Below are 26,607 nucleotides of genomic sequence, written 5' to 3'. Positions count from 1 at the left end.
ACACCCTCTACTCCCTGACTCGTCTTCACTCCCTCACATTTTCTGTCTCCCTCTTCCTCCCTTCATTTCTACACTTTCTTCTCTATTTATCAGCAAGTCTTTTTGTGTGTGGCTTTTTTGCAGTTTTATTTACTGCTGACTAGACCCGAAGGTATTGGAGTGTGTTACAACTCCCCCACATCCTTCCTGTTTAATGATCTTTCGCCTGCCACTGCCTCCTATGATGTGCCTCCCAACTTCTCTGCTACCACCCTTGCGCCTTCTCCTGACTAGACACCCTTACTGTCATTTCCTATGTTTCTCTCCCCATCCTTTCATTTCCTGTACCCAGCACTTCTACTTCCTTTCCCCCTTCCCTTCTCGTGACCTCCACCAGGTCAGTTCCCTCTCCCCGCACTGCTCTTTCTTTTTAACTTTTTCCTACCTCACTTACCATCCCGCCTTCTTCTCCTCCACTACTCTCCCCCTGCATTAGTCCATCCCCTCGCTACCCATCAACGCTCCCTCCTTCCCCTGCTGTCCCCTTTTCTGAGAGTTACAATGTTTTCATCTCTCCTTTTATCACCTCTACCCTCAGCCCCCCTCTTCATCTCTTCCCTCTTCATCTCCTTCCCCCCATAAGCCTCACTGACCTGCACTCTCCCTCGTCAGCATACTTCCCTCCTTTACTCTGATTTTATTTATGCTTTTTGCATTGTCTTTATTGCGATTAAAGTCTAAACTCTTTAAATCTGGGGTGATGAAAGACGGCTTGTCGGCCTACTTCAAAGCGGCGAACTCCCTGCACGCATGAGCGGCTTCACAAAGGAAACAGGCAGCCTCCCCGGTAGATAATGGGGGGGGGGGGGCTCTTGTACTGTTGATGAGGACTTTGTTGGGGGAGGGAGCAGATCACCGACAGTTCGTTTTACCAACGCAGGTCCTTAATACACATTTTTTTGCCCAGCCTTATTTCAATATAGCCTTTCCCCTGCGCCTGCTATGGCACTCTTCTGAAGGGCACAGTACTACCCCAGCAGTCCATAGGGAATACATTCGACACTTGTATGCGCCTGGAATCGCTTTTAGGCGCTTCTCCTCGGGACAAGCTCTTTCTTTTTTCTTTTTACGTACATTGCAAACTTACTAATTTTACATTCTGAATCCTCCGATGTTGGCAAGTTGTATAATTGGGGCAGAGGGAGTCAAAAACACACGCTTTTCGGCGCTATTCGGGGGTATGTAGCGCAATATCATTTAAATCTCGCAGCGCTTCGAACAAGCATTTGCAATGCAATAGGTCTCGCAATTATACGAGTTTGAGCTATTGGCATTATAAATGACAGTGCCTTTTATTTAGGTTTTAAAAAACCAAACTTAAATAAAAAGCATTGTCATTTACAATGCCAATAGCTCAAACTCCTATAAATGCGAGACCTATTGCATTGCAAATGCTTGTTGTCACCTCTGGGACCAAGGCCAGCCTTTTCTTCGAAAGTGCCCTGGGTGGAGCCAAATGTGGCCCCCTCACTACTGATTGTGTGTAAAATAAGGCAAGAGGAAGTACCTTTTCTGTTCATAACAAGTCATTGGATGATGACAGAGCAGTGAGCGGCCTCTCAGCCCTACCCCTCCTGAATCACATAGAACTCAGCTGCTTCATGCTGGTGCCAAGTGATTGGTGAGGGTCAGGTTGGGGTTTGTGGGAAAGATGGTGCGAGGGAGATGGGAGAAGAAGGACAAGGAAGAAGGAAGGTTAGGCGAGGGTTAAACTCAGCTCCCAGCCGAACATAGGAAAAAAAATGAGTGAAAGAAGATTAAGTTGAATCGCTGGAGTGAATGCATGCCCTTAATGGAGGCAGCTTGGTGCTCCCCTCTTAAAGTTGGTGCCCCGGGCATGGGCCCAGCCCACCCAGCCTAAAGGTCAGCCCTAACTGCAGGGACACTCACACTTGTGCATTGCTGGACCTGTTGAATGACCACAGCAGGAAGCCAAACCACAGACCATTCTTATCTTAACCTCTGAATCAGATTCACAGGTTAAATGAACCCCCGCGATGTGATACGTATGTGCGTGCATCCTACACATGGCAGCCATCTTGCAATGGGGTGTCTTTAGTTGGGTGTTCTTGATGCATGCATTTGGATGCCAGTGTAATCATGTCTTGGCAAGCTAATAGCTACGCCACTTATAACTGAAACATATTGGCTTTGCCAGTAGTTTGATTTCAACTGTGTCTTTGTCACTAATGTTTGTAATCACTGTGTCTCCCCTGCTATTAACTCGTGTTAGAAGAGATCGCGGTTCCCTAACTCCAGAAGAAATGCGGCTGCCCGAGGCGCCCGCAGGGTGCCCTAAGGAGGGCGGGCCTCTAGTGCCAGCGAGGCACCAGCCCACACCCCCTTCTCGGTGTGGGGACCCCTCGGGGAGGAGTCCCCCTACTCTGGCAGCCAGGGTGCTGCCGCGCGCAGGGCGCATCATTTCCGGGGCGCGAGGGACGGGGGGGGGGGGGGGAGTATATAGGCCTCCCCCACCCACTGGCCTTCCTCTTTTGCGCCCTGGACACGTCGTTGTGTGTCCGCTCTCTGTCCATCTGATTCCCCAGGAGCTGCATATAATCCAGTGAGTGTTCAAGTACCCCCCCTCCACCTCCCTTCGGGTGTGTGCGTGGCCTGCTTTGGCCCGGCGACATCCCGCCAGTGGGGGGGGGGGCGCAAGCTCCTGGTGGTCCAAGACAGCGGTGCCCAGCCTGGACCGGGCTAGCGCTGTGCTGAGTAGGGGGGGGGGGCGCGGAACTGATGCAGACTTAATGCCCCCCCGCCAGGCGTGCCAGCCCGAGCGGGGTCTTGAGTTTGCGGGTGATGGCCCGCGTGCTGCCCCCGGAGCGACCAGCTATGGGGGGGGTTTGTCCCACCAGTGGGAGGGTAGAGCGGGCTGTCCTTCTCTGGGGTTTGTGGCCTGTTTCCGCCTACCTTTCGCGCTAAACTGAATGGCGGCAGGGCCCTGGTTCCCCCCCCAATGCTTTGGGCTGGGTTGGGGCATGGGTAGCATCCAGATCCGGCCAGACTGGGCCCTCGCATCCTCCTCGCAGGTGCATGATCTTGGCGGCTCCCGATCGGGTGCTTTGGAGGACCACGATGAGCAGGTCGTGGCCACGGTTGGTGGTGGTGCAGGTAGCGCCCTCCGCTGGGCCCAGTGGCTCAGTGGACTAAGGCCGCGTGCAGGAGTCCCTGGCACAGGTTCAGAGCCCATTGGTGGTACCCTAGTCGGTACTTAGGTAAACATCTGTCACGTGCTGCGCCGAGGCTGCAGAATGCCCGTAGGGGAGGGAGCACAGACAGTATTGGTGCAACACTGCACTGCCAGCCCTGCACTGGCATCGGAGATGGAGTTCAATCAATAGCAGCCTACTCCCATCCCGTACCAAAACCAGTCCGTTGTCTGGTCGGCCCTTTAAGCAGGATACTACTCGATGCAGCATTCTCACCTGAACCGGTCGGGACGCCGGTATCCTGCAGGGAATATTCCAAGTGGAAAGCTGCGGGGGCTCGCAGCACACAGAGCGGACTCAGGTTTGAGACGTGCTGGCCTCCCTAGAACGTTAGCAGGGGTCTGCAACAATAGCTCTGCTGGGCCCCCGCCCTGCCTTGGAATGGTTCGCGCTTGCTTTGCCATGTTTCATGCTGCACTGTCTTTGGCTTTCAGCCGATGACCCTCGCCTTCGGATGCACTGCTATAAGCCTTAGTTGCCTACTGAAAGGGTGGGGGATTGCCTGGTACTGAGCGCGGCATCTGCCGCACCTGTGATCTTGGGTAGGACGCATTGTACATGTCGCATGCGGCACGCAAAGTGATAGCGGCAGGGGCCATGAGACTGCGTATGGGATTGCGATTGGCGAGCCCAGCCCCCCCCCCCCAATTGGGAGGCTTTCCATTGCCTCCTGGCAACCATCTTTATGCTGGTGGTGCCGATTTTCAAGGCTGTCCGGGGCACGTGAGCTGGCGTATTACTGAGAGTAGTGTCCTGGCCTAAAGGAGTTTACATAGCAGTGGTGTAGTCTTTTTCCATCCTGTTCACCACTCGTGACTCGTCCACCTGGGGGGCGGATTTAGGGGGGCGTTGTTTATCTAATGCCCGCTTTTCGGTAAATGCCCCAGACTGAGTGACTGGATCCATGCCAAGAAGCGCAAGTGCACACCTTTCCCGGGGTTTTGTGCTGTTTGTAGGGCGGTGGATTCAGGGATGTGAGGAGAGTGCAGTGAGCGCGTGGCTCTCCCCCCCCCGTCCAACGCACTGGGCCCACCGCGCGGCCTCCTGGCTCCAGTTCCGGAGACAGAGATCCCCGGATTGCAAGGTGGCACGCTCATTGCAGCGACAACGCCGGTTTCCCAGGTCCATGCTGCATGGGGTACCAGCGGAGGGGGAGGGGCATGGTTTCAGGAGGAGCCAACCGCGCTCCCGATGAGAAAGACCTCATTTCACATTGCAGACCCCCTGCTGCAGGCCCCCTGTGCACATCATCCCCGGTGGGGGTATGTGCATCGCCTCGGGTTGGCCAGGAATACATGGTGATCAAGGGATCCGCGGTCCTGGTGATTGGGGGGGCAGATGGAGCACCAAGGGGGGATCGCTCGTGATGCCCTTGGTCATGGGAGGTTCAGTTTGCGTCGGATTGGGGCTTTTGTGGAATGTAGATGCCTTAGGAAATATTTGATGGATTAATTCATGACCCTTACGTATGTACCGCATTCACAGTGAATGGGGGGTCATTTTGCCCTGCTGCACAGGCATATCCAGACAACTCCATACTAAACAAAGCAGTGGGCAGGAGGATTGAGAAGTAGCTACTTGGCCTCCTGGTTGTACTGGGTCGAGACGTTACTAGGTACTAGCAGGAGGAACATAGGAATGGTGTGTGTTAACCGTTCTTTGTCTATGCGGTCTCAGTGAAGAGGGGATGATGGCTAATTGTTGATACACTTTGCACGAGTCCCTGGGCTTAGTGTTTGTTAATGACTCATCTTTTATATGGAAGGGATGAGTTGCCTAATAGCTGTCATGACCCTCGTGGTACATGTTGAGTTTTATACTCGGTCATGCCCAGCTTGCTGCATTTAGGCTGGACGAGTTTCTGTACTACCGGCAAGTGAATTGGGATCGTCAATGCTTTTCTTTTAAGCTTTTCGCCAAAATATTCCAAAGTATCACTTGTAGGTTAATGTCACAAACATGCACACAGGCTCAAATGCTCACCCCTAACTCAAAATTGCCTCACAAAAGCAGCCTTAAACCTTGGTCTTCTTAGCGTTCTCGGTGGTCAAGGGGGTGAAATTACTGATAACGTTATGTCTCCCTCATCTTCATGGATGTGTCTCTTCCGAGGTATATTACGCCACCTATTAGGGATTAAGAGACAGATGGCAATAACAAGCCAGAGACGGTCTCTATTAGAGAGTAGAAGGATGCCTATTGAGTGTATTCAAGGCACTCTGTGTGAGAGTCCAGGCTGCTGGTAGAGAGTTAACGGCTGTCTTAGCAAGCTTGGTTTGCGAGGCGAGCTCAGGCTCATTGAGGCGGTGGTACACACCTCCTGGGGTGTGCCACTGGTTTGGGCGGGAAATCAGCTGGGAAGCTTTTTCAATATTCACCTAACTATACCACAGTTCTTATTTACGCATGTAACCAACAGCCATTGACAACGTCAATAGCCCCGGCTTGCTGTAGGGGTAGTGTTACAGGTGAGAAATTGGGGCAATGGGCTACTAACGCTAAATTACAGCATAAAGTTTACTGGTGTAAATTGACCGGGGGTATTTCTGGTGCACTGCGCGTCAATTAATTGTCACACCGGCACTTGTGACATTCGGCCACGAGTTGGCGTGGTCTGTCTATTTTAGAGATGAACACAACTGGCATTGAGTAATTCAATTTACATTAAAATCACTATTCCTGGCAGCCCAAGCCATCCTTATAGCTTTGAGGGCTGGGAATAGGCGGACTTGTCACGCTTGCACGAGTGTCAGGGTTAGTAGTTGTGGCGTTAATAGGATTGACAGCAAGGGATGGTGCAAAAGGAAGTGGCCGCCGGACGTGAGTCAAGGCATATAGTGCACAAGTGTCAGGTTTTCTGTTGAACTGCCTTGCTGTAAGGTAGGGCGGGCGAATGCTGATTCGAGTTTCGCGCACATTTTGCCATCTCTATGCATGGGTCGCCGTGAACAGCTCTAGGTCAGAACTGGTGTTACTCGGCCTTCAGTTGGCGTTGCGGTGCGTCTTCCTTGGCGGTTACTGGACAGAGTGCCCGGGGTGGGGCTAACTCATTTATTTAGCTTTCATGGCTGCAGTTCCAGAGTTTTCAATTTCCGTATGGTTCATGCATAGAACGCCACCAGCCAAGGTCACATAACCACAGATTATGCAAAGGCAGGTAAAGAAAGCACCTAATTTGAGGTTTCCTCTTATAGCAAGAGCCTTTGCACCGCAGGGAGCTGTTACAGTAGTATGCCTCTTTTAAGTTACCTGGCATTCTGTTAATGATTATCGAGTTTCAGATGGAAGGGACAGGTTGTCTGGTATCGGTTACGTCTCTACAATGCCCCAGATAAACTACGTCTATGGTTTCGTCTGGCTATGGCTGGGTTTTACACACATTTTACCTTTTTTACAGGGGGGTATGGTTGATTTCCGTTGATTGGTGGTGTTGCTTAGTGTAATGGTCCCATTTGCGGTTGCGCTTGCTATTTATTGAAGGCGTTGTTCAGGGGTGGGTCCTTCAGCGGTGACTTGGTGAGTGACTTCCGCAGGGGGTTAGGTCTGTGGTGCCTTTCCTTTGGAGTTGGGATGTTCAGTGTATACCTCGGTGTCCGGTTTGGGTCTGTGTGGCGTACGCCGTGAGTAGTCTGTTTCGTATTATTGCATCGAGTGAAGATTTCGCTGCCTGGCCAACAAGGTCCTTCGGCCACCAGGAGTTATGCATGTGGCCCTTATCAATGTCTTATTATGTGCTACAGATGACAAATGGTAAAATGGTTGTCGGTTTTGGCCGGGGCTCGGCAAGTATGGTCTTATCTTTCTCACCTAACACTTGTGCATTATCGTCCTAGAAGCCAAGCATACTTCACGGGGCTCTGGTCACACCAAAGTGGGCCAAGATCACACAAAGCACAGGATGAGAGTGCAGTGTCAGTCATATATGGCGAATTATGAGAAATATGCCAGAGGTAGCGTATATGACATCACAGACTTGATCAGTGATATTATCATGGTTCATCCTTTGTCCCAATATAGACAAAAGTTACGGACAGGCTCTCTTTTGCAAAGAATAGTTATTTTGTCTCCACATGTGCCTCTTTTGCAGGGCAGCGAGTTCAATTTTGTCTCCAACGCGGGGATTGTGCTATTCCTTTTCCATAGGTCTCCCGCTTTCTGCTTTCGGCACCTGGCATACGTGCAGGTGACCTGCCTGGCTGTTGCGGAAGTTGATGAGTGTAATGGTCCCATTTGCGGTTGAGCTTGCTATTCATCAAAGGGAGACATTTAATGAATGTTCAACACGTTAGGGTGACAGTCCCACCAGTTCAGAATGGAAGCATTTTCAATATGCTACGCAAGGAAGCCAGAATTGTGGCTTCAGTTATCTTAAACAACTAACAAGCATTGTTAAAGCCAAGGTTACTGGCGTGTTGTAGGTACTGTGGTTTTGTAGTATATATCCGGAGGCAATGTCAGAAGCCGCAATATAACAGTCTGCCTGTTGTAAATTGACAGCGATTGGATTAGTATTAGCGGAATCCATCTTGTATTTAGAGGCTATCTTGTCCATTTTGTGGAATCCATTTTGTATTTCTGGCAGCCATTTTGTTTGCCATGTGCTGCCACGTGCTCGCCATGTGCTCTGTCCTCCCTCAGTGTTGACTGCTCTTGTAACCTGCCTATAAACAAACTATATTTAGTATCTTCCACCTTTGCACATGCCCAGTTGAGTTTTCAGCTGTCCTTGCAGCTGTTAGTAGTATGTAACTGTCAGGATGTGTTTACTAGCATTGGCAAACTGTTAACTCCTCCTACTTGTCGACTGTGCATTTCTATATGACCTTATATGTGCATAAAACCTTCTTCAGTACTTGTACCACCCTCTTTTGAGCTCCTGTGTGGGTATAAAAGAACCATGTTCCTTCTGTTCGGTGTGCTACTTCCTTCAATACCGAAGGGTGCTGTGTGAATGTAGTTCCACCTCATGAGGTTTATTAAACTTTGTATTGTCTATTCCAGTTTCTGTGCCAACTTCTTCCTATTGGTCTGAGGACTCTGTGCAGAGAAGGGCGAACCCCTTGCACTGGTAGGCCTAGCTGAGGTCCATTTCTACAAATTGGCGCCCGACAAGTGGGGCTCATCGGCGACTCGGATGCCCAAAGGATTGGTAGCGACGAAGGATTGGAATCTCGCTCTGGATGCGATCGCTGCCCGATGAGACCTGAGTCTTGGCAACCACGGCACTTTTCCTTTCTTTCTGATCTGACCATCCAGGTGGTGCCGGTCCTCGAATGAGATCTCTTCTGTTGATTCGCTGTGCAGTGACCATTTGGTCGATTGTAGAACTTGGCAGTTGGAACCTGGATACCAAGTGATTGGTAAGAGTCGTTCTGCGGCGCTTGCTGTTGGTTTTTATGCCTGGGATTGGTAAGGTAATTTAGTAACACTTACTGCGGCTTTTGTATTTTGGAATTTGTGTTGGCCAACTTGGATTTCTATGTGATTCATATATAAATTGCAATTTATATAGGCAGGTAATGAGGAGAATTTTCTCTATCTGAATTGATTTGAACGGCACATCGTACTAAAGGTACCTTAAGTGCTACTTTGATTATAATACTGCATATTCTGCACTATTTTTGGCATGCCTGTTTTTAGCACACTTCGTAGGATGTGTTGCTTTTGTAGCGGTACCAATTTGAGACTCGATGAAGCAAAACCGGTCCCCCCGGAGGGGACGCCTAATAGGCATATGTATATTAAGTATGGTCTTTCTTCTATAATGTACAGCACATTATGGAATAAATACACTCGTAAGGATCCTGAGTTGCGTTGGCCTATGCATGGTTGAGTATGTTGAACAATGTATGTTTAAGCGAAAGACTAGGCAAGATATGTTTGACTGTGTACGAATGTGGGAGAAAGAAGTGCGTGAACGAATTAAGGGTGAGCAAGCCTTGATTGAAAAAGAACAGCGAAAGAAAATGTATGCGAAAGCATTAGAGTTGAAAAACAACTAAATAAAAGAGTTAAAAGAGAGAGAAGATAGGGAGCGCAATTTACAGGTAACTGGCCAATACGCTGTTCGGCGGCCCCTTTATTCTATACTTAATAAACCATAAGATGATTTCTTATTATTAGATCGTCCTCCACCTCCGTATACTGTTCCTTCTGCCCCTCATGAGTCAGATGAGGCACGAGAAACTCGTTCTATGTTGACCGCTGAGCGTGCGTCCCAGCTTAGATCTGCTGCTCGTAAAGCAGTTTGTGGCACTGCCCCCGCCTCTGAACTTCTAGATAGTATGAAAGGGCGGCAGGAAAGGGAGCAGCTGTATTTTACTGAGTTGTTCGCCGCAGAGGTCCTTGAGCTGTTTAGGAAATATTCTGAGGAGTTAGAGCCCGAAGATGTAGCAGATAATTGTAAGTAAATGCGTGATGGTCTTTTTGTTTTCTCCCACGTGACTGATACAATCAGGCATTTGGTTAAACTGCGTGTTGATGCAGTCCGTTTGCGAGAGGAGAAAAAGGTTGCAGACGTAGCTGCACAGACATCTCAGACCGGTATGGTACAAGCTTCTATCTTCGGAAAAGATAAGACTATGATAGTTCATGCGAAACCTATGCGGGAGGCTGCACCTTTGTATGTTCCTCCTAAAGGACAGGGTACAAGTGATGATAAGGCTTCTATTGATGCAAAGGGGTATTTTATTTATAATTGGGTTTACACTCCTTAGAATAGGACGGATGTCATGGCACTTAAAACTGCATTGCCTGATCCGCGGAAAAATCCAGCTGCTTTTTATGAGGAAGTTAGCTCTTGTTCTATGACTTTGCCTGATATTGATTTATTTTTTGGATTGATATTACCGCCTGATACGTGGAGAACTGTTCGTAAAATTGATGATCTTGCAGCTTTTGGGGCGTTATGGAAAGACTTAGAACAAATGGATGTAGAAAGGGAACCCGCACAGAAGCCATGTCGGTTAATTTTAGATCTTCCCGCAGCTATATTAGTTAAGTTAAAAACGATTATTCCCCCTAAAAAAATAGATTGGACTGTTTTAGCGTCTTGGAAGCAAAAGGCAGATGAATCGGTCTCCGATTTCTTTACACGCTTTGAAGAAGCATTCCACGATTTTAGTGGCCAGTCATTGACAGATGACACGGGCAGACATCTGTTTGTCGATAAATATGTCGCAAACCTGTTGCCAGGAATAGCTAGTCACCTAAAAGCCAGTGAGAGTTCTTGGACTACTTCTTCTCCGGTTTCTCTCTTGACTATGGCTCAGTATTATGAATGCCAGGAATTAGAAGCAAAGGGTAATGAGTTAAGAAGACTAAAGAATTAAAAACGAAGGTTATGTTGGCTCAGGCTTATGGTCCGCCTTTTAGAGGTAGTGATAGAGGTGGACGTGGATCTTATGGTTCGTCTTTCCCTTCTTATACTCGTTCGAATTTGTCTGTTGACCAGTGCGCGTACTGTAAGAAATTTGGGCATTGGGCTTCCGATTGTCCAGCACTGCGTGCTCAGCAGTGTCCACGTGGTCGGGGACAAATGAGAAATCGTTCAGGGTATTCAGGGCCTAGAGGAAGCACAGGTGATCGTGCTAGGTTTGATGCTAATATACGTGGGAAGGATGGGTTTAACACTTTTATTAGAAGGAACCAATATCAAATGTCCGACTATGTGCCGTCTGATTTTCAAGATTCTGCTTATGCATAGGATTGCCTAGGATGGGGTAAGGAATCAGTTGAAGTTCCAGTAGATCAGAGGGGTCCCTATGTTACAGAACATGTTTTGGGTTCTACTGATAAGTTTCTGGTTGATACAGGAGCTACTCGTAGCAGCTTGTCTAAACAATTGGTTCCATGGGCTCCCCTGTCTGGCTTAACCATTACATCGATAGGTTTCGATGGAACCCCTTCCCTTAGCCCACTGTCACAACCACTTGCATTCCATGTGGATAAATTTACTGCTCCATGTCCTTTTTTGCTTTCCCCGAATACACCAGACAATATTGTGGGTCTTGATATGCTCAAGTATTTCAGGGCTACGATACGATGTTCTCCAGAAGGTGTACGTGTTATCTTGAATGACAACCATCCTGTGACGGTGTCTTGTTATAGAGGATATTGCATTAGCTTCACTCCCTAGTACTTTGTGGGCAACTTCAGACACTGATGCAGGGCAAATGGTTATTCCACCAGTACATATTAGTGTCAAGGCGCTGTGCTGCAACGTTTGCCTCAATACAAAATTTCACAGGAAGGCGAAGAAGCACTCATACGTATTGTCCATGATCTCATTGAAGTGGGGGTTGTTGAGGAAGTTCCTTACAATGTTTGTAACTGTCCAATTCTTCCTATTCTGAAAAAAGATACTGACACTAGGATTTACCGATTCATTATTGATTTGCGAGAAGTTAACAAGATTGTAGTACCACAATACCCCGTGGTTTCTGACATAACAACACTTCTTACTTTGGTTCCTCCGACAGCAACTACATTCTCTGTGATAGACTTGAAAAATGCTTTCTTTTCGATCCCTATTCATCCTGATAGCCGATATTTGTTCGGTTTCACTTTGAATAATCGATCGTATAGATTTTGTAGAGTTCCTCAAGGCTATACTGAGAGTCCTAGTATTTACATTCAAGCATTAAAAAGACAAATTGACTCTTTCGTTTTGCCTGAAGGTGTGGCTCTCATACAATATGTCGATGACATCTTGTTGGCAGCCGATACCCCTGAACAGTGTGAAAAATGTACTTTGTCCCTGCTTTCTTTTCTTGCTTCCCATCATCACAAAGTGTCACGAAAGAAATTGCAATATTGTAGACTGAAGGTAACCTACTTAGGTCACCTTCTCTCTAAGGAGGGACGTGCACTCACACCAGATCGCATTCAAGCTATTTTAGACACACCAGTGCCCCGTACTCAGAAAGATGTCCGTGCATTCATTGGTCTTACTTCTTTTTGTAGGCAATTGATATTAGGGTTTTCACACATTGTTAAACCCTTGCTAGCACTTTTGACTAAAGATACTCCAATTCCCCTCCCATGGACAGATGAATGTGAGACTGCTTTCCGACAGTTACGACAAGCTCTTTGTTCAGCACCAGTGTTAGGTACTCCAGATTATACGAAGCCTTTTACACTCTATGTACATGAGAAATATGGATGCGCATTGTCAGTTTTAGTGCAGACACACGGTGACAAACAGCGTCCCTGTGCATATTTTTCAGCAGTACTTGATCCTGTTGCTCGTGCGTTACCTGGATGCTTCCGTTCAGTTGCTGCAACAGCTGTGTCAATACGTCAGAGTGAAGGGATAGTTTTGTCACATAAGCTGTTGGTGCTAGTACCACATGCGGTTGATGCCCTTTTAAATCAGACGAAGACGCAGCATTTAACTAGTGCTCGTCTGACAGGGTACGAATTGACATTGTTGGCCCCTCACATTACACTGAAGAGATGTGCGACACTAAACTCAGCCACTTTGTTGCCATACCCGGTGACTCAGTCTCAGTCACAGGAGTCTCATGATTGTATATTCCTTACTGAGGAACAGACAAAGGGTCGTGTCGATTTGCAAGACACGCCCCTTTCAAGTGTTGATGGGGAACTATGGGTTGATGGGTCCTGTTTGAAGTTACCAGATGGTACAACGTCAGCTGCATATGCAATTACAACACTTATTTATTTAGGAGCTTATAAAGCGCTCTAATACCCAAAGGTGTCCTGGCGCTGTAATGCTGAGCATCCCTGTAGAACGAGGGTCTAATCCCTGAACAACCAAGACTTCAGCCCCCTCCTGAAAGACAGAAGTTCCTCCGCTTTCCTAATATGTGCTGGAAGGCAATTCCATGCTGTGGCCGCGCCATAGGAAAACATCTTTCCTCCCCAGCTGGCCTTTTTTATCCTGGGAACAACCACTAGATTGTTTTCCGCAGAGCGCAGTGCCCTCCCTGGCACATACCTCCTGAAACAATCCCTCAGAAACTCTGGGCCAATGCCTTTCAATGCCTTGAAAACCGTACACAGGGTCTTAAATTGAGAGCGTCTGTGTATCGGGAGCCAGTAGAGTTTCCTTATACCTTCTCGAACTGAAACATACTTAGGAGAGCCTGTCAGCAGTCTCGCTGCCGCGTTTTGTACCATCTGCAATCTGTACAGATGTTTTTTTTTCAGATTGAGGTACAGACTATTACAATAGTCAGACGCGACAGGATCAAAGCTGAGACTGATAACCGGAAACCATCCGTAGGAAGAAATGTTTTTACTTTCCTCAGTATCCTGATGATGTGAAAACATGAAGAAACCACTCCACTGACCTGTCCTCCAAAGTCCAGTTTCTGGTCCATAATAACACCCAGATTCCTAGCTTTTTGGGTAGGCACTGGCTGCTTCCCTAGAGCATCGGGCCACGTAGCTGGCGACCAGATATTTGGATTATTTCCAAATATCATGACCTCAGTCTTACCGGCATTTAGTTTGAGGCAGTTTGCGGCCATCCAACTTGCGATATCCTTAAGGCAATCATGACACCTAGTTATCATATCCACTTTGGACTCTCTTTGTATTGATAGCACGATTTGCGTGTCATCTGCATACGAGGTAAGTTGGAGGCCATAAGATCTAATCAAGGCTCCCAGCGGACTAACATAAATGTTAAAAAGAGTGGGGCTCAGGGAAGACCCTTGCGGAACCCCGCACGGGAGGGCAAAGGGTTTGGACACCTCGGCACCCAGCTCAACAGTCTGGGTTCTATCGACCAGAAAAGACTTCAGGAGGCTCCAGGCCGTGCCTTCCACCCCTGCCTTTGCCAACCGGTCCATCATTACTCCATGATGCACCGTGTCGAACGCCGTCGACAGATCCAACAGAATCAGGACCGTCTCACCCCCCTGATCCACCGCCACTCTAATCTCCTCCGTCGCCTTAATCAGGGCTAGTTCCGTGCTATGTCCTGCGCGAAACCCAAACTGCGTGATATCAAGGGCCTTAGTTCTCTCCAAGAAGAAGCTAAGTTGCCTGTTTATGGCCTTCTCAAATAATTTCGCCGGCAGAGGGAGCCGCGAAATTGGTCTATAGCTATTTGGGTCACTTTTTTCAAGAGTGGGTTTTTTAATTAAAGGTAGGATAGAAGCAACTTTCCACCTCCTAGGATAAATACCTGAGTCAATAATAGAGTTAAACAGTGGGGTAAGCGTGGTAGCAATCACTTCTGGGCAACATTTAAGGACCGCCACCGGACACGGATCACTAGGGACTACCGAACGGGCAGCCAACAAAAGACCAGTAACCTCCTCTGATTGTAGCGGGCTAAAGCCCCTTAATCTATCCTGCGACCAAACTGACCCGGCTTCCGCGCTTCGTGCAGCATCTCCCACCTCTCCATAAACTTCGGCAAAGGAGGAGAAAATCCCCGCCACTTTATTCTGAAAAAAGGTGGCTAAGGCCTCACACAGATCAGCACTAGTCACTGGGATAGGTTCAGCTGGGATCGTAAGTTTGGTTATGGTCTTAAACAACTCTCTGAAGGATGAGCTTGCCCTCTCTATTTGCTCCGTGAAATAAGTTTTTTTTTTGCTTCATTTATTAGGTTTTTATAAATAGAGAGGCTCCTTTTATATCTATCTTTCTTAGTTGGACAGTACCCGTTCCGCCATTGTCTCTCCAATTTCTTACAGTCCGTTTTGGCGGTCTGCAGAGAATCTGAGAACCACGGCGCCGGGGGCATAGCCCTTCTGGGCGTGAAAGATTTTATTGGCGGAAAAATGTCGCAGGCCCTCTCGACCAACTTGGAGTACAAGTCAACAGCTTTGTTCACGTCCAACGGGATACAGGGGGCATTAGACTTTAAGTAATTCCTCATCTCTACCCTATCTATCTTTTTCCATGCCCGGCTCACAATCTTACCCCTTGGCTTGGAACTCGGCTGTGTCTGGGTCCCTAAGGAAAGTGTAAAAATTATAGCAGCATGATCGGACCAGGGAAGTGGCAGAATTTCTACAATATCAAGATCAGGATTGTTAGTAAAAATGCCATCCAGGGTGTGCCCTGCAGTATGCGAAGGTCCCACCACCCTTTGTTCCAGCCCTCCTGCAGCCATAAAGTCCGTGAGTTGCATACTGTCTGGGTCTGATTGATCATCCAGATAAAAATTAAAATCACCCATGACGGTGAACGAATGGGCACAAAGTCCATCCTCTACCAAAGTGCCGAATGCCTCCAAAAACGTGCTTCTGGGCCCCGGGGGACGGTAGATCAAAAGCGCTTTAAACGTATTATGGGGAGAAAGGCGTACATTGATAGATAGAGCCTCACACGCATGGTTGGAGGCTGTGGAGAATAAAGGCTCCAGGCTGTTGTGATAGATCACCGCCAGCCCACCCCCCCTTCCCGAAAGGTCGGTCCAACGTGAAGCAGAGGAAATTTGCAGGGAGGGCCTTCACAATATCGGGGCCTGAGGAGTTATTTGTCCAAGCCTCAGTGATAAAAGCAAGTTTAATCTGGTGCTGTTCCATGAACAGACTACATTCCAGGCTATGCTTGACCAGAGACCTCGCGTTCACTAGCAAACATTTCCATGGTTGGGCTCTATTCCCTCGAAAATGCAGGCCCTTCCTCTCTCTACCCCCTAATCTACTCTGCCATGCAAAGATATCTCGCAATGGGTACTGACAGCACCTACAGTCGGCATAAAGATCTTTAAGAGGCAACTCAGGATGGAGCCGAGGACATCCAGACTTCAGACGGTAGTTGAGACAGCTCGTATTCCACAGAAGTCAGCTCAGGCAGCTGAGCTAATAGCTTTGACAAGAGCTTGTGAACTTAGTACTGACTTATCTGTGAACATTTATACAGATAGCCGCTATGCTTTTGGAGTGGCTCATGATTTTGGGCTACTCTGGAAGGAGAGGGGCTTTCTTACATCCCACGGGATGAAAATAATGCATGGAGAATTAGTACATAATCTCTTGACTGCTTTAACATACCCGCAGAGAATAGCAATTGTTAAATTTAGCGCACATAAGAAAGTAATTGATAAGATAAGACAAGGCAATGCTTTTGCAGACCAAACAGCCCGTGAAACTGCCATGCAGCGAAGCACCATGACTATGTACGTAGTGAAGTCACAGGCTGAACGCTGGCATGATACCAGACAGGAAGTGCTAGATATGCAGAGATCTGCTTCTGCAGAAGAAATTGAGCAATGGTCTAAGGAGGGAACACTGGACGATGAGGGCTGTTGGAGGAATAAAGAGATGAGCAAGTGGAGATTGCCTACAGCCTATTTACAACCTATGATTCATATGGCACATGGGCCGGCACATGTTGGAGCCTCCTTGATAACGAAATTGCTCACACAAGTTTGGGAGCATCCAGAAATTGCCGGCACAGCTAAAAAGATGGTGCAGTCTTGTCTGATTTGTCTTCAGCATAATCCTGGTAAAGGGACACAAACTCATACAGGAGGGTTTGCTACGCCATCCGCACCTTTTGAAGTTTTGCAAATGGATTACATCCAGCTTGAGCGCTGTAACAACTTAAAGTATGTTTTGGTAGTGGTATGTGCCTTCAGTAAATGGATAGAGGCATACCCTACGAAGGACAATTCAGCTCTCACTACAGCAAAGGTACTTTTGAAGGAATTCTTCCCTAGATTTGGTGTTTGTAAACTTTTATGGAGTGATAACGGACCCCATTTTATTGGGCAAGTTGTCGAATATGTCCTGAAGGGATTAGGAATAAAGCAGAAATTTCATGCTGCTTTCCATCCACAATCAGCAGGGCTAGTGGAAAGGTATAACGCCACACTTAAATTGAAACTGGCGAAAATACTGGCTTCCACATCCTTGAATTGGCCAGACGCATTACCTTTGGCACTGTTGTCCATTAGATCAGTGCCACATTCATGATCTGGTCTTACACCATATGAGGTGGTGTTTGGAAGGCCTATGAACATTTGGGGAATTCCTAAACCACGTCCCATACATGATGTACCATGTGTATTGATGGGTGACTACCTATCACAATTTACTGACAGTTTGATTTCTATTCATCAACAGGTTCGAGAAGCTCTACCTGATAGGTCTGCAGGTAAAGCGGTACAAAAGGGGGTGGTGATGGACGGAGCATCAGAACCAATCAAACACTCACACCCAGTCCACAGATCTGGGTTTGATCCATCACCGTTCTTTAGCCCACTCTGCCACCCCAGTTCAGACATGGCCATATGCAAATCAGTCTGACCCTGTGCCTCATGGGAACAGTCCAGCCCGAACTGCCAAGCCATGCCTTCCCTGGACCGGACACAAGCTTCCTAGGACCGGTTTCTGGCATTTCAGCCGTCTTCAGCCAGGCTTGCTTGAATCCAGTGGCAAAGTGAGCAAGGGACTCACGTCTGAGCATACCCTGCCAACTTATGGCGAACAAAGCGGTACAAAAGGGGGTGGTGATGGACGGAGCATCAGAACCAATCAAACACTCACACCCAGTCCACAGATCTGGGTTTGATCCATCACCGTTCTTTAGCCCACTCTGCCACCCCAGTTCAGACATGGCCATATGCAAATCAGTCTGACCCTGTGCCTCATGGGAACAGTCCAGCCCGAACTGCCAAGCCATGCCTTCCCTGGACCGGAAACAAGCTTCCTAGGACCGGTTTCTGGCATTTCAGCCGTCTTCAGCCAGGCTTGCTTGAATCCAGTGGCAAAGTGAGCAAGGGACTCACGTCTGAGCATACCCTGCCAACTTATGGCGAACAAAGCGGTACAAAAGGGGGTGGTGATGGACGGAGCATCAGAACCAATCAAACACTCACACCCAGTCCACAGATCTGGGTTTGATCCATCACCGTTCTTTAGCCCACTCTGCCACCCCAGTTCAGACATGGCCATATGCAAATCAGTCTGACCCTGTGCCTCATGGGAACAGTCCAGCCCGAACTGCCAAGCCATGCCTTCCCTGGACCGGAGGTCTGCAGGTAAAGGCCATGGACTTCGACCTGGAGACCAGGTGTTGATCCGATCATTCCAGAGGTCGAGCAGCTTGGAACCGAGGTGGCGCGGCCCGGAGCAGGTGCTCCTTTCAACGAGAACTGCGGTCCGAGTGATGAACAGGAGGAACTGGGTGCACTCCACCCACTGCAAGAAAGTGCCGTCTACCTTGGTGGATCCTTCTGCCTTGATCGACCATCGGGACATCCTGGATACAGACAAAGGCTAAGCCATATCACATGACGAACCTGAGGAAATCTTCCCGGACCACACGATTCCTGGAGTATCCCGATACCAACTCAGACAACGGAAAAAGCCTGCATCGTCGAAATAGACTGGTTGAGCAACCGCCCTGGGTTAGTGAAACGGAATGCCGATGTGGCAAGGGGGGGGATCAGTACTGTATAGTGTAGCGACACCCGTCTTGACCCTCAGTGAAGAAACCAACGGCTGCCCAGGGATAAGAGCTCCAACGATTGTTTTCAACGACAAGCTGATCATGTCCACAATGAGATCAACTGTTGCTAAGAGAAAGATCATTTGTGCTATAGGGTTTGTTGTTGCTATGGTGGCTGTAGCAGTAATAACCTGGTTCGTTGAGAAAGTGGCTCCTGCTCAAGAGCTTTTGATCGGCACTACTCCAGTATCAGTTGAACACCACTACTTTACGCTTCCCTACCATGAGCAGAAGCATCGACAATCCTACTTAAATAATTCCTTTATCCAGATGTTGCATCATACTCATAATGCCACAAATGCTACCAACTGTTGGGTGTGTGGGATGATACCTGCACATCAAAAGAAAGGAGGAACACCTTTTATTCCTCTTCCCTTTTCTCATAATGGTTCTTGTCAAGCTTGGTATGCGCTTTTGTTTGCATCTGGAAGACGTACAGTAGGCGGGCTTCTTTTTCGCCTTAATGAAGTACGCTACCAAGATAAAGATGGTTATCCTTCAAGCCAAAGGGACCAAATGGGAATGGGAAGAGTATCAACCGGACAATATTTCAACACCATATGTCTTCACAAATATGAGAACTTTTACCAGTAATGAACAATTTGTGATTTCTGTTACTAGAGCTAAAGCAGATCTATGTATAAGCAGTATTGGGAGAATTCCAGTGGGGAAAAGCGAATGTAGTGTAATTCTGACTTTTGAAGGTGTAAATAACAGTAGTTTTATAGCCTCACATAATACCTACTTTATCTGTGGTAGCCACGGAAATGATCAACTACCTGCTGGGTGGTCAGGTGTTTGCTATGTGTCCTTTCTATTGCCCCCTGTGTTTCTGGCACCTGCATCCTACCACCGGGACCTTAAATTATTCGACGATATCTCTAGAAATAGATACAAAAGGACAATAAGTGCTGACGAAGTAGACCAAACTGATACCACTCTGCAACAATATGTCGATTGTAATTTAGGTGGGTTCTGCATTAAACAGTAGGAAAATAAGACGATTGACTAGAGTTGTGGAAGCTGTTACCAATCAGACAGCTATGGCACTTGGGAACATTACGAAGGAGCTGCAAATTGCAAGGATTGTAGCTCTCCAGAACCGAATGGTTCTAGATGTGGTTCTGGCTGATTGAGGTGGTGTCACATCATCTGTAGCAGCTGTTGTGTATTCATACCGGATCACTCACCTTCAGTATATGACGCAATATCGAAACTGCATACAATTGCTGCAGAAATTCATCCAGAGACTAGTACTTGGACTTTTGCTGGATGGTTTTGGACTCTTGTTTCTGCTTGGGGCTGGAAGCTACTGACTATCCTGTGTGTAATGATTACAATACTTTTTACATGCTGTGTATGTATCCAATGTGGTCCAATGCTTTGCTCCATTTGCATCTCTGTCTGTATACCTGTCAAAAGGAATGTTGCAGAAACAAAGGTCCAACAAATGTTGAATAAAGAGGTGGCCGAAATAATGCTAATAGATGTACAGGATGCATATTTAGATTACCCCAGAGGAACAAATGTCTTCAGCTAATGCTAAAAGGGTCGTCTGTTGTAAATTGGCAGCGATTGGATTAGCATTAGAGGGAATCCATCTTGTATTTAGAGGCTATCTTGTCCATTTTGTGGAATCCATTTTGTATTTCTGGCAGCCATTTTGTTTGTCATGTGCTGCCACGTGCTCACCATGTGCTCTGTCCTCACTCAGTGTTGACTACTCTTGTAATCTGCCTAGAAACGAACTATATTTAGTATCTTCCACCTTTGCACATGCCCAGTTGAGTTTTCAGCTGTCCTTGCAGCTGTTAGTAGTATGTAACTGTCAGGATGTGTTTACTAGCATTGGCAAACTGTTAACTCCTCCTACTTGTCGACTGTGCATTTCTAGATGACCTTACATGTGCATAAAACCTTCTTCTGTACTTGTACCGCCCTCTTTTGAGCCCCTGTGTGGGTATAAAAGGACCATGTTCCTTCTGTTCGGTGTGCTACTTCATTCAATACCGGAGGGTGCTGTGTGAATGTAGTTCCACCTCATGAGGTTTATTAAACTTTGTATTTTCTATTCCAGTTTCTGTGCCAACTTCTTCCTAATGGTCTGAGCACTGGTAGGCCTAGCTGAGGTCCACTTCTACATGCCTTTGCCACCGGTTACCAGCCCAATGGTGGGAAAGTATAATTTACACTTACTCAGGAAACTCCAACGCAAAAAGAGGCACTGCAAAATACTGAGACTGCATTGTGCAATTGACTACTAGGGCCCTCAGGGGGAACTCCTGCGGGCACCATATAGAATCAGGTACCATGTACACTGGGTGGGCATTCCCCTGCAGCCGTGGGCCGGTATCAGGTAGCTTCTGTTAAGACATATTCACCCGCGCTTTAACCAGGGCAGCAGGCGGGTGGTGGTAGTTGTCAGCTAACAAGTGTGCTGCGGCGCAGATAAGTTTGGTAGACAGTGCGTTAGTGCCAAACGGCGACAGGGTATTATTGACATTTTGGCATCCCAAAAATCGGGAAAGGGCAGGTAATTGCACATAACTTTCCCCCTGGTTCCACAGACTTGCCTGCCCCCTTGAGTTATCTTTCTGCGGGCTAGAACCAGACAATAGAAGGGGCATCTTTTGGGACTGGCGTCCCTAACACTTTGATAGTTAAGTGCTGGGGTAGATGTACCATGAAAGGCATGGTCACTACTTGGGTTGTCCCCAAGTTCTGAGGTCAAACTGGGTTGGAGCATTAAGTCTTCAGTCCTTGGGTAGCATCCAGCAACCCTTCAATCCAAGTAAGGGCAGTTAGCGATAGATAAGTATCAGTGAGGGGTAACATACACTGGCTAGTCAGCGGCTTCATGCCCCGGGGGCATGCACACTTTACAAATACACAGAGCTGCAACCAGAAGGGTGCCAGGTGGCAAAAAACCAGTAAAGAGGTGTGTCTCTGGTGTCCCAGCTGGGTGGATCCAGTGCCATCTAGAGGTACGCCCGGGGGAATATGGTGTGCTCCTTTAGGTTCACATGACCGAGGAAGTGTGTGGTATCTCCCACATCGAGTGTTAGGCACTAGATTACAGACAGTGCGCCCTGTATCGAATCAGACAGATTCTCTGAGCGGGTATGCCTAGGGGGCTTCACCAGAGGGAGCTGAGCGATCGAAATTCCCATAAGGAATAAGCGATGCAGGGCAAGTGCTGGAGGGCAGCCGTGCTCATTGTCTCATACGCCTGTTATGGACATCCCTGTGTGCATGGATTTCGCATGTAAAGGGACTGTGCCAAGGTTAAGTATAAGCCCCCTCGCCCGAATAGACTAAGATGGCAAGCGGGGGTAGAAACGGTCTTCTAACATGTGAGCTGCTGTCTCAGAGATGGGAGACACATGTGTCCAGTCACACACGGTGCTAGATGGGCGGCTGCCAGTGTGATCAGCAAATAGGTGGGGCATCGTGATATAGTTTTAAACCAGCTTTGATACCATTAAGGTGTTCACCAGGGTTTAGCAATCAAAAGGGGTTTGTGCAATCGACTGGTCAACGGGAGCGAAGTAAGGGCACCCCAGTACCAAGGGTAGGTGACACGTTCCTGCAGTTAAGCACAAATGCCCCGCCCAGTTAGCTATATTAGCCGCGCTGGGTGGGGATGCTGTCAGCCAACATGGTGTGAAGCAGACCCAAGAAATGGGGGTAACAAGGTGTCAACCACAAAAGGCTACTATGTGATGTGAACATTTAGCACGTCCAGGGTCAACCAAAAAAAAAAAAAATTTAACGGAGCAGGTCATTTTCCACCGCTGGGGCTGCGCAGGGGGCGCAGTGTCAAACGGGATCCATGGCAAGGGCAGGAGGGCACCCTTGCTCATTTTCACATACTTCTAGTTATGAACACTTCAGGCGTCATGATTTAGCAAGCAGGGGGACCGCTCAAAAGTTAAGTATAATCCTTCTCGCCATCATAGCCAAAGTAGGCAGGCGGGTTGGGGGAGCGGTCACCTAGCAAGTGGGCGGCTGTCCCATAGATGGGGCACGCAGAGGTTCAGGCACACACGGTGCTTGAAGGACGGCAACTAGGTGAGAACAGCAAATAGATGGGGCAATGTGAGCCATGGTGTCTGCAATCGTGCCCGCCCACAGTTGGCACGGGGCTGACTCGTGTGATGCAGTGGAACTTTCCCGCTCGGGGTGATTAGTTCTTGGCACAACTTCACAGACCAAAAGGGCCTTTCATTTCATCAGACACTAGCTGATCCAGGCTAACGTCTAGGGCTATTGGAATATAGATGGGGCATCTATAACCAGTAGGGAGGTTCTCTTTCATCTAGTTTTGCAGGAGGCTCCAGACAGGAGAGTTTGCGGGGAAGACTATAGCTGTTTTGGTGGGGGAATCTGGCAGCGACGGTGGCCACCTCCAGAGCTGTGGCGGAGTTACAGGGCGATCTGGAAGCAAATGGGTACAGAAGGGTACCTCTGCGCAGCACCATAGGTGGTTCCAGAGCCAAAGACCAGGAGCCTCATGAGAGGTTCCTGAAAAACCGTGCCGGTGCCCAGTTAGTCCTTCGGGCGGTTGTGGGCCTGAAAAACCGGGGGCTTGCCTTGCTACGCTCCGCCCTGAAAGGGGCATGAGTAATAAGGGACCATGTGTCACGTGATCCGGGAAGAGGATCACCAGACGGGGCAGCACAGATGGGGTTCGCCCCAGTGCTGCTTGGATCATCACGCACGCAGGCGGTCCAGATGGTTGCCTGCCCTTGGATCGCCCATAAGATAATCCACCATATTACATAACGGTGTATGTAATAAACCTGCAGCAGTTTTACCCAAACAAAAATTGTGTGGTGTGTTTTATTTATGCGTAGAACATGCATGCTATTGTGGTGGGGTGGGGAGTTTTGCCTACTGCTGGTGCTATAAGGCTTCCCAAGGCACCCGCAGGGTTCCCTAGGGAGGGCAGGCCTCTAGTGCCAGCGAAGCACCAGCCCACCCCCCCTCTTCTCGGTGTGGGGACCCCTCGGTAGGAGTCCCCCTACTCTGGCAGCCAGGGTGCTGCGGCACGCTGGGCGCGTCATTTCCGGGGCGCAAGGGACGGGGGGAGTATATAGGCCTCCCCCACCCACTGGCCTTCCTCTTTTGCGCCCTGGACACGCCATCTCCCACCCTACCGCTTACCCGGCCTGGAAGCAGCGGGGGAGGCATAGAATGTTGTGATGTTGTTCTTTTTCGTTGCAGGCGGAGTTACAGGGCGACCTGGAAGCAAATGGGTACAGAAGAGTACCTCTGCGCGGCACCATAGGGGGTGCCAGAGCCAAAGCCCAGGAGCCTCATGGGAGGTTCCTGGAAAACCATGTTGGCGCCCCGTTAGTCCTTTGGGTGGTTGTGGGCCTGAACAACCGGGGGCTTGCCTTGCTACGCTCCGCCCTGAAAGGGGCGTGAGTAATAAGGGACCATGTGTTACGTGATCCGGGAAGAGGATCACCAGAAGGTGCAGCACAGATGGGGTTCGCCCCAGTGCTGCTTGGCTGATCAGGCGGCCCAGATGGTTGCCTGCCCTTGGATTGCCCGTAAGATAACCCACCATATTCCATAACGGTGTATGTAATAAACCTGCAGCAGTTTTACCCAAACAAAAATTGTGTGGTGTTTTATTTATGCGTAGAACATGCATGCTATTGTGGTGGGGTGGGGAGTGTTGCCTACTGCTGGTGCTATGTTTACTGCGAATGAAAAGTAAGTTCACGAAAATTCAAGGTCAGTAGACAAAAATGGAGATGAGGAGAACAGATAAAAAGAATTAAGGTTATCTTCAAAGAAACAAGAACACAATGTAACCGGATGTTTTAACAGAGAAGTGCTGATTGGATCCCAGTTCAAGTCACATAAAATGTACGCAGTGTTTACGACACAGGAATAGATGAGAAAACAGAGATGAAAGACCCGGCATTATTAAGTTGAATTAAAGGACTTTTGAATGGTGACCAAAATCTGCTCTACTCTAATGCTGTACTGCAGAATGGAGAAACTGAATAAATACGTTATAAAAGTTAAATACGTGCACTTTTAAGCTTGTCAGCACCATAGTGCAGAACAGGAATCAACTTGAAGGGTGTATCTTCTTTACCAGTGAGCCAATCAGAGGCCCCGCTGAGCATTTATAGCATGTGATTTTCTATTGGGCTGCCACGTGAGACCTTATTCACAAAAATTCTCTCTTTAGGTGTGACGTCATATGAAATTTCAGGCCACACACCTGGACAGCGGGATGGGTTTTTGTGGATCAGGCCCTGGCAGGCACAGTTGACAACATGGGTGGAGCTGGGAAAAACAGGGGTTGCATTTTATTGATATGGTATTAGGTTGTGATACTTTTTGTAGAACATCCCAGTCATAAGTAGCGAGCACATTATCAGCTATGGCACTCATAATAAGATGGACGCCATATTCAACATGTTTGTGATGGATTATCTCATCTGCTAAACTCTAAATAAGGCCCATATTCCCCAACACTTCACTTACTTCATGTGACCCAGAAACCAGAGGTTCTATATTTACAAAGAGGATCCAGTTAAAATGTAATTTGAAACTACAGAGACCAACAACCCAAGTAATTTTCACGAAATCAGTCAAATGGGTGATACTGTTTCAAAATTTGTTAATAATTGTCAGAAAAAAGCTGTTAAATACAGCGACTACACTTACAGTTTATACAACTGTACTGGTAAGGGTCAACCTACAAATTCACATCTTTATCTGGCAGGTATTTTCTAAGGGACTTGTAGGAAAACCCGGTTACCTCTTTAGCTTGGGCTGTGGGACGATAGCCCATGAGACATTTTTACTACATCAATTTGTACAATTTTGATAATTTCAATATTAGTAATAAACATAGTACTAAAGTAATAAAAGATAATAAATCGTTTTTGCATAGCACTTCAAAATGCACTGCTGTCATTACCAAACACTGTAAATGGTAAGTATTACGGTTACACCATTTAATGGTAATCATGGAGGAAGTGTAAGGATGTGGGGCTGAGTTGGTCTTGTATAGTTTGAATCTTATTTAAAGGAGAAAGGGCAGTAATGTCCAGTGTTCCTTTAGTAAGGCCAAAAGTTTTTTAAATTTCATTGGTTAATTGAGTTTTTTGAGGGTCAAGTTCGGATTGTCCTCCATACCCATGTGAAGAAGTATATTAAGAAAAGAGGGTAGCAAACCTCTATTCCTGATAAATACACATTTTCAAAAATATCTTCCACGGATACTTATTTGACTCAAAAATCTTGCATAAGAATTTACTAATACCCCAGCCTCTGGGATATCTAAGCGAAACATGGCACTGGCCTGGGGGGCGAGTGTGTAACCACGAATTGCTGAATGGGAAGATGATCTAAATTGGTGTGAAAGGGCCGAACACATGGTATACCAGAGTTGGAGTTGCCCGAAGAAATGGGAGAAGGTTTGGGACAACTGGCGCAATTAGAGGGGATTATGACCCTCACCACCAAAGGATGAATGATACCATGGAAGTTAGACATGGGTTACTGATGGGATCTTGGCCTACTGTACTGATCAATACTGTTTATGCCGTTAACTTCTCAGTTTATTCTAATGTTCATTCTGAACGTACGGTAACTTGTTTCTCTATGATGCCTATCATGCAAATGATGAACCAGTTTTGCTTGATGTACACTGAGAAACTGTTATTTAAAAATATTTATAAAAGAAAAAGAATTTACTAATACCTGTATGTGGATTATCCTAAAAGGAGAGGAAAAGCAGTGTATCACCCCTTTATGGCTGGTGAAGTTTGAAACTTCTGCAGACCTGAAGAAATCAGTGCATTTCAGTATACGTGACTTCGTTATATTTGAGTAATTTGCTGTCTGGTTATTGTTGCTGCTTGCCTTCTCACATCTCACT

Source organism: Triturus cristatus, chromosome 1_2, assembly GCF_964204655.1.
Source record: "Triturus cristatus chromosome 1_2, aTriCri1.1, whole genome shotgun sequence".
NCBI lineage: Eukaryota > Metazoa > Chordata > Amphibia > Caudata > Salamandridae > Triturus > Triturus cristatus.
This window is presented reverse-complemented; position numbering follows the sequence as displayed.